Below are 7,832 nucleotides of genomic sequence, written 5' to 3'. Positions count from 1 at the left end.
CACAGAGGAGAGATTTGGTCACTAACCACAGGCAGCGCTCTGAAGTACACCAGGAGAGCCCTGAAGAGTGCTCCTTAAAGCAGAAGGCTAGAGCTAATTGCTTATCTCAGCACCCTAGGTTTACATTGCAGCAGCCACTACTGCTCGCAGTTATGGCTACCAAATATGTATAGTTGGCCTTTGTAGAATCAGACCCTCGACACAATTGAATTAATAAATTAGCTAGGGGGCTGAGAAGGTCAAATGTTATGGTATAGTTTGTCTTTGCTCTCCCTTGGGTATAAGCTGTGTATTTTTTATTTTTATTTTTTGGAAATGGAAAAGAGGATGACTTGATCAGGAGTCCTAGTAAAAGCCTGATCATGATTTTTTCCTCTTCTCCAAACATTGTTTTTCCTGGTAATCTGATTTGTTATGAATTTCTCTCCCCCACTCTTAAAGTGTTTAGCTGAAGAAACTGGCAGATAGAAAGTGACAGACAGACAGGCAGCTGTTTGAGGCCACAGGAGAGTCATTCTTCCAGAGCTGTCAGCCCATCTGCCCATCACTGAAGCAGAGCTTTGATTGCCTGGTTGTCAGTGGTTTCAAAGGCAGTTAGTCCATCTGTACCTTTCACAGTATTATCAGCACCCTTCGACAGAAGCATTTTCATGCAGGAAACATGACCTTCATAGACAGCAGATAGAAGAGGGGTAATATGATGTTTATATGGAGCATTAATGTCTGCTCCTTTCAGCAGTAGGAATTCCAGTATTTCAAGCTGCCCACAATCTGCCACATAATGAAGAGGTTTCCTTCCACTTTCTAGTGTCCGGTTGACATTTTCTCCTTTGGCCACATAGTCATTCACCTCATCCAAGTCCCCATTTTTCAGGCCCCACATGAACTCCTTGTTGCACATCACTGCAGCTGGGAAGGCCATTTAGCCAGGCAGAAGACAAGGAGGTGGTGGTGGGAGCAAGTGCATATTGCTGCGCGAGAGGGAGACATGGCTGCATAGAGCCAGAGAGGAGAAGAGAAGACGGGGAGCCTGCTAGGCAGGCTACGCAGTTGGCCATGGCAACTGTTGGGGTGGGAGAAAGTTCTTTTGCAGCCACTGGGCTCAACCAAGCAGGTTCTATCTGGTGGATAAGAAGCTGGAGCATTTACACTTCGGTTCACTCCAAGCTAGGACCCTCCATTATGTTTTCAAATAAGGTTTCAAATTCTTGCTCTTGTTCTCCTTCTGACACCCCTGTGATTCTGCTGTTGGAATGTTTAAAGTTGTCCCAGAGGTTCCTAAGCCTCTCCTCATTTATTTGAATTCTTGTTTCTTCATTCTGTTCAGGTTGAGTGTTTATTTCTTCCTTCTGTTCCAAATCGTTGATCTGAGTCCCAGTTTCCTTCCCTTCACTGTTGGTTCCCTGTATATTTTTCATTATTTCACTTTGCATAGCCTTCACTTCTTCCTTTATTTTGTGTCTGTACTCAATCATTTCTGTCAGCATCCTGATTACCAGTGTTTTGAACTCTGAATCTGATAGGTTGGCTATCTCCTTGTCACTTCTGGAGTTTTGATCTGTTTTTCATTTGGGCCATATTTCTTTGTCTTGGCAACCCTGTTACATTGTAAGGGGAAGATCCTTAGGTATTCACCAGGGTGGGCCAACCCACTTTGCTGCGTTGTGGTGCTGTATGTGGGGGAGGGGTCAAAGAGGGAACAATGCCACTTACTTAACTTTTGCCCCACTTTCCATCACTTCCCTCATTTCCCACGGGTGAATTGTGCCCTTTCAGGTGTTAATTCCTGGGTGGGTGGGTTTGTGTACATTCTAGGGTCCTGTGGACTCCTCCAATGAACTTCTTGTGAGGCTGGGAGTTTCTCCCACCACCACAACCCCCACAGGTTTTTACAGCCAGAGATTTTGAGGGTTTATTTCCCTGCAGTGGAACCCTGGGTTGCACAGTCTGTCTCGCACCCCCATTGTTCCTCCCAGCCTATCCACATACGAATGTGGAACCACCTGGTCTGCCAGCCACCATCTTGGTGCTGGTGCACGTCCTCCCCACCCCCGGCTGCCTGTCTCCACCCATCCTACCAGTCTGGATGAATGTTTCTTCTTTAACTCCATGGTTGTTGGACTTCCATACAGTTCGATTTTCTGGCAGTTCTGGTTGGTTTTTGTTTTTAAATCGGTTGTTGTCCTTCTTTATGGTTTTCGGGGGAAGTGAAACTTATCTACCTATGCTTCCATCTTGGCTGGCAACTCAAGAAATATTTGATTGAAAATTATTCCACAGTACACACAAGGTAGTATATGAAAAATGTTGATACATTTCTGTCATTTCTTTTCTGTTAGACCTACAGGCATTGTTCAGCTCCTTGTTATTTTATACCTGAACAACTGTCAGCTCTTTAACAGTTCTCCTTACCACCTTAAAATGTGAATAGCTTACAGGATGAAATCCAAACTGCTTAACCTGACATTCCTAGTTTTCTATGATCTGACACCAGTTTACCATTTCTACCCTATTTTTCCTTACTTAATCATTATGGATTCTGATGTTCCAACTATATAAGACTTTTAGGTATTCCCTGAGTTTGCCCTACACTTCCCTTTGGTATTATTTCCCCTTGTTTGTGGAATTAAATTGCTCCAATTTCTTCCCTTACCAAATAACACCCATCTATTATGACACAATTCAAATGTCATTTCCTCAACAGGCATCCCCAACTCTTGCAGGTAGAAATAGGTTTAACTTCTTTTTCACTTTTTGCTGGAACTTATTGATCTTGATGTAGTACTTACAATTATAGAAGTCATAGAATCACAATGCTACACTTGGAAATAGTCTTGGGTAATCATATGGTCCAACTTCCTCATGCTATGGAGGGCCAGAGAAAGAATCCAGATCTTTTAATCTGCCTTGATTTATGATTATTTATGTACATATTTTATTTTCTCTACCTGACCTGTCACTGAGGGCAGAGGTAGGGTCTTGTTCATCTTGTGTTCCCCATGATGCCTAATATAATCTATTATACATAGTAGATATACAGTAAGTGTTCCATAATTGACTTGAGAATTAATACCATAAAGTTAGATAAAGTAGAGTTACCATTCATAATAGTTAGTGTTTATTAAGTGCATGCTCTATGCCAGGTGCAGATCCAAAGCTTTATAAGAATTATATAATTTTCATACAACCCTATGAGATAAGTACTAATACTAACTTTCATTTGCTCAAGATCTCATAGTTGTAGAGCCTGGGCCAGAATCCAAATTTGCCTTACTCTAGATCTTTTGCTTTTAATTATTGTGCTAATGCAAAGCAACATGGTGGGAACTCAAACATTATGAGTTTGGAAGATGATTAATAGAGAAGAGACTAATTTTAATTTCCTGGAAGACTTAACAGCTGGGTTTGGAAAGGTAGCTTGGGGCTAAATTGTGGAAGGCCTTGAATGCCAGTTGTGATATGAGAAGTCATCTCCCTCACCCCCCTTTTCGTCTGTGCCACTCTAGATCCTGATCACTTTTTGAGGCTCAAGTCAAGCACTACTTATTGTATGAGAACTTCCAGAATCCTCCAAGTCACAATGAATTGCCCCTATGTCCATAATACATTGTTTATATACACTTGTATCTGCTATGATGCACACTACTACTTTGTTCATGGCAATATTTTGTGGATGTGTCTGTGTTATTCATAATTTTAATAAGACACGATTTCTGCTTGCCAGAGAAGGCAACAGTTATTGAGGGAAATGATACATTATTCCCTAAGAGTAGCTATACTTGTGATATGTAAAAAGGGTGAAGAATTCAACAATGAATTAGAAATTGTAATAGGAACAATAACCCATTCACAGTAGCCCCCAAAATCTATAAAGACAGCTAGAAGATAGCTAACAAAGATATATATATAGATATAGATATAGATATAGATATAGATATAGATATGCCATTATGCATAAAAGTGCAAAATTCTACTAAAGAAAATTTTGTAAATATCTAAAAGTGGAGAAATATACTTGTCAAGAGCTACACAGAGTCTGGGATTTTACCTTATATAAAGTTAACACATGAAACTATGGAGTCTGCAGTAATTTTATTGATTTGGCATCAGACATAAGAATCTTGGATGAGAGGAACCAACATGGCGGTGTAGGTAGACACACTGCGCCTCCTTGCACATCCAGAACTGACAGAAAATCGAACGGCAAGGAAGTCCGACACCAAGGAGATAAAAAATAAACATTCATCCAGACCAATAGGAGGGGCGGAGACAGGCAGCTGGGGTGGGGAGGACTCGCGTGGCCATGGCGGGACCGAGACTGCCGGAGTGTGGGACCAACGGCGCAGGCAGTCTGACCACTAGCAGACCCTGAGGCCCCACATTCGCGCACAGATAAACTGAGAGGGCTGGACTCAGAGTGGCGGAGAAGGGGGCAGGCAGAGCGGAGGGTAGCACCCCGCAGCCCCACATTCGCACCCAGATAAACCGAACGAATGGCGGGGAGTGAAGCAGACTGCGTTACCCGGGGCTCCAGCTCGGGGAAATAAAGCCTCAAACCTCTGAGTGAAAACGCCCGTGGGGGTTGGGGCAGCAGCAAGAGAGACTCCCAGCCTCACAGGAGAGGTCATTGGAGAGACCCACAGGGGCCTAGAGTGTGCACAAGCCCACCCACTCGGGAACCAGCACCAGAGGGGCCCAATTTGATTGTGGGTAGCAGAGGGAGTGACTGAAATCCAGCAGAGTGAAGCGGGCACCATTACTCCCTCTCGGCCCCTCCCCCATGTACAGCGTCACAGCTGTAGCGTCACAGCGCAGCAACCAGCCTTACCCTGCCCCGGGGAACACCTAAAGCTCCGCCCCTTTAAGTAACAGAAGCACCAAGACGAAAAAAAAAAAAAAAAAAAGGCCCAAATGACAGAACACTTCAAAGCTCCAGAAAAAAATACAACTAAGCAGCGAACAGATAGCCAACCTATCAGATCCACAGTTCAAAACACTGGTAATCAAGAAGCTCACAGAATTGGTTGAATTTGATCGAAAACTAGATGAAAAAATGAAGGCTATGCTAAGAGAGACAAAGGAAAATGTACAGGGAACCAATAGTTAGGTGAAGGAAACTGGGACTCAAATCAACAGTGTGCACCAGAAGGAAGAAAGAAACATCCTACCAGAAAAGAATGAAGAAACAAGAATTCAGAAAAATGAGGAGAGGCTTAGGAACCTCCGGGACATCTTGAAATGTTCCAACATCTGAATTATAGGGGTGCCAGAAGGAGAAGAGTAAGAACAAAAAATTGAAAACTTATTTGAACAAATAATGAAGGAGAACTTGCCTAATCTGGCAAAGGGAGTAGACTTCCAGGAAGTCCAGGAAGCTCAGAGAGTCCCAAAGAAGCTGGACCCAAGGAGGAACACACCAAGGCACATCATAATTACATTACCCAAGATTAAACAGGTGAGAATCTTAGAAGCAGCAAGAGAAAAGAACACAGTTACCTACAAAGGAGTTCCCATAAGACTGTCAGCTGATTTCTCCAAAGAGACCTTACAGGCAAGAAGGGGCTGGAAAGAAGTATTCAAAGTCATGAAAGGCAAGGACCTACATTCAAGATTACTGTATCCAGCAAAGCTTTCATTTAGAATGGAAGGGAAGATAAAGTGCTTCTCAGATAAGGTCAAGTTAAAGGAGTTCATCATCACCAAGCCATTATTATATGAAATGTTAAAGGGACTTATCTAAGAAAAAGAAGATAAAAAATATGAACAGTAAGAATGACAGCAAACTCACAGTTATTAACAACCACACCTAAAACAAAAACAAAAGCAAACTAAGCAAACAACCAGAACAGGAACGGAACCACAGAAATGGAGCTCACATGGAGAGTTATTAACGGGAGTAGGAGGGGGAGAGAGGGGGGAAAGGGACAGAGAATAAGTAGCATAAATAATAGGTGGAAAATATACAGGGGGAGGATAAGAATAGTGTAGGAAATGTAGAAGCCAAAGAACTTATAAGCATGACCCATGGACATGAACCATAGGGGGGGCATGTGGGAGGGAGGGGGTGGGCAGGATGGAGTGGAGTGAGGGGGGGAATGGGACAACTGTAATAGCATAATCAATAAATATATTTAAAAAATCTTGGATGAGAGACAAAGGATATTATTCACAGCAAAAGCAATAATTGGAGCTTCATGTTGGTTTGTGCCTGTCCCCAGTGCCCCCCATGTCCCACAAGGGCAATGTAAAGGACCCATGATGGATGGCTGCACACACAGCAGATTGTGTTATAGGAGAGGAACAATGAGGTTTCACTACTTTTATAAAAAACAGAAGCAAACCTGTACTTTTTCTGTGGAAAGATGTTTCCTCATCACTCAGGATTGCTCATTGCAAATATGACCCTGAGAAATGGCTAAGATAAAGATTCATCAGGGACTTGGAGTTTTGGCATAAACAGCAAGAACATGCAGGGATGCTCAGGGCCCATGGTGGAATGTCTCTCCCAAAAATACTGCATTCATGCATGGGAAGACTTCATGTCAGTAAGTTAGCAATTCTTATCAAATGAATCTATACATCTAATAACATTCCAATCAAAATATTAGGAGGACCATTTTTTTGGTGGAATTTGACAAAATGATTACAAAATTGGAAAAGGTATATATGGGAAATGGGTATATGAAAGATGTGGCACTGCAAAGAGTTGAAGAATGGATTGATAATTAGTAAGTATGATTGACAATTGGTCTCCCATATAGAAAAAAATCTAAATCCATTCCTTATAAAAAATTAAGTCTATATCTATAAAAGACCAAAAAGACACAATCAAAAATTAAAACCAATTAGAAATACAGACAAAAATCATAATGTCCTCAGAGTAGAGCAGAATTTCCTGAACAAAACCCAAAACATAATTTTTGAAGGAAAAAATGGATACATTTGATTCAATGAAATTTATATAATAAAAGGCATAAGAAACAAAGTTAAGGTCGAAGGACACGCAATCATTGGTACAAGCTTTTTAGAAAACTACTTAGCTGTATCTACTGAAGCTGAACATATGCATATCCTATGACCAACAATTCTACTTCTTGGTATATGCCCAAGAAAAATGCATACATATGTTCACTAAAAGACATATATAAGTATGTTCATAACAGCACTATTTGTAATAGCTCCCAACTGGGAAAAAACCCAAATGTCCAACAACAGTAGAATATATAAATAAATTGTGGTATACTCATACATTGAAATGTGGCACAGAAAGAAGAACAAACTAACAACAAATACACATGACAACATGTATTTATTGTTATGCATCTCACAAACCTAATGTTGAGTAAAAAGAAGCCTGACACAAGAGTATGTGCTGAATGATTCTATTTACTTAAAATACTAAAGAGGCAAAACTAATTGTTGGGGGTGGAGTTACCATTCTTGGGCATAGTCACTGAAAGGGGGAACAAGAGAGGCTTCTGGGGGTACTGGTCATGATTTGTGTGTCAATCTGGAGGCTGGTTATATGGTTGTCTTCATTTTTTGAACATTCATCAAGTGGTAAACTTAAAATATGTTCATTTTTTAGACAAGGGGGTACCTCCAAAACTCAGAATTTATTTATAAAAAATTGTGTAGTTATTTTTACATGTTTAAACTTCAGTCACCTTCAAAGTACTCTCCATTTGATGCAATACACCTATTGAGATGTTTTTCCACTTCTCAAAACAGTTTCTGAACTCATCAATTTTGATGCCTTTTAGTGCTTCTGCCAATTTTTGTTTCACCTCTTCCACATCAGCAAAATGCTGCCCTTCGAGGACAAAAAAAAG

At 41.1% G+C, this 7,832-nt stretch overlaps 1 pseudogene; it reads right to left on the bottom strand.

Moving 5' to 3' along the window:
• Window positions 1-544: 544 nt before the first annotated feature.
• LOC112296880 (myotrophin pseudogene) lies at window positions 545-901 on the bottom strand (annotated as a pseudogene).
• Window positions 902-7,832: the final 6,931 nt, after the last annotated feature.

The sequence above is a fragment of the Desmodus rotundus genome, chromosome X (assembly GCF_022682495.2).
Source record: "Desmodus rotundus isolate HL8 chromosome X, HLdesRot8A.1, whole genome shotgun sequence".
NCBI lineage: Eukaryota > Metazoa > Chordata > Mammalia > Chiroptera > Phyllostomidae > Desmodus > Desmodus rotundus.
Note: the sequence above shows the minus strand (reverse complement) of the source record. Positions and strands in the feature narration are given on the sequence as shown.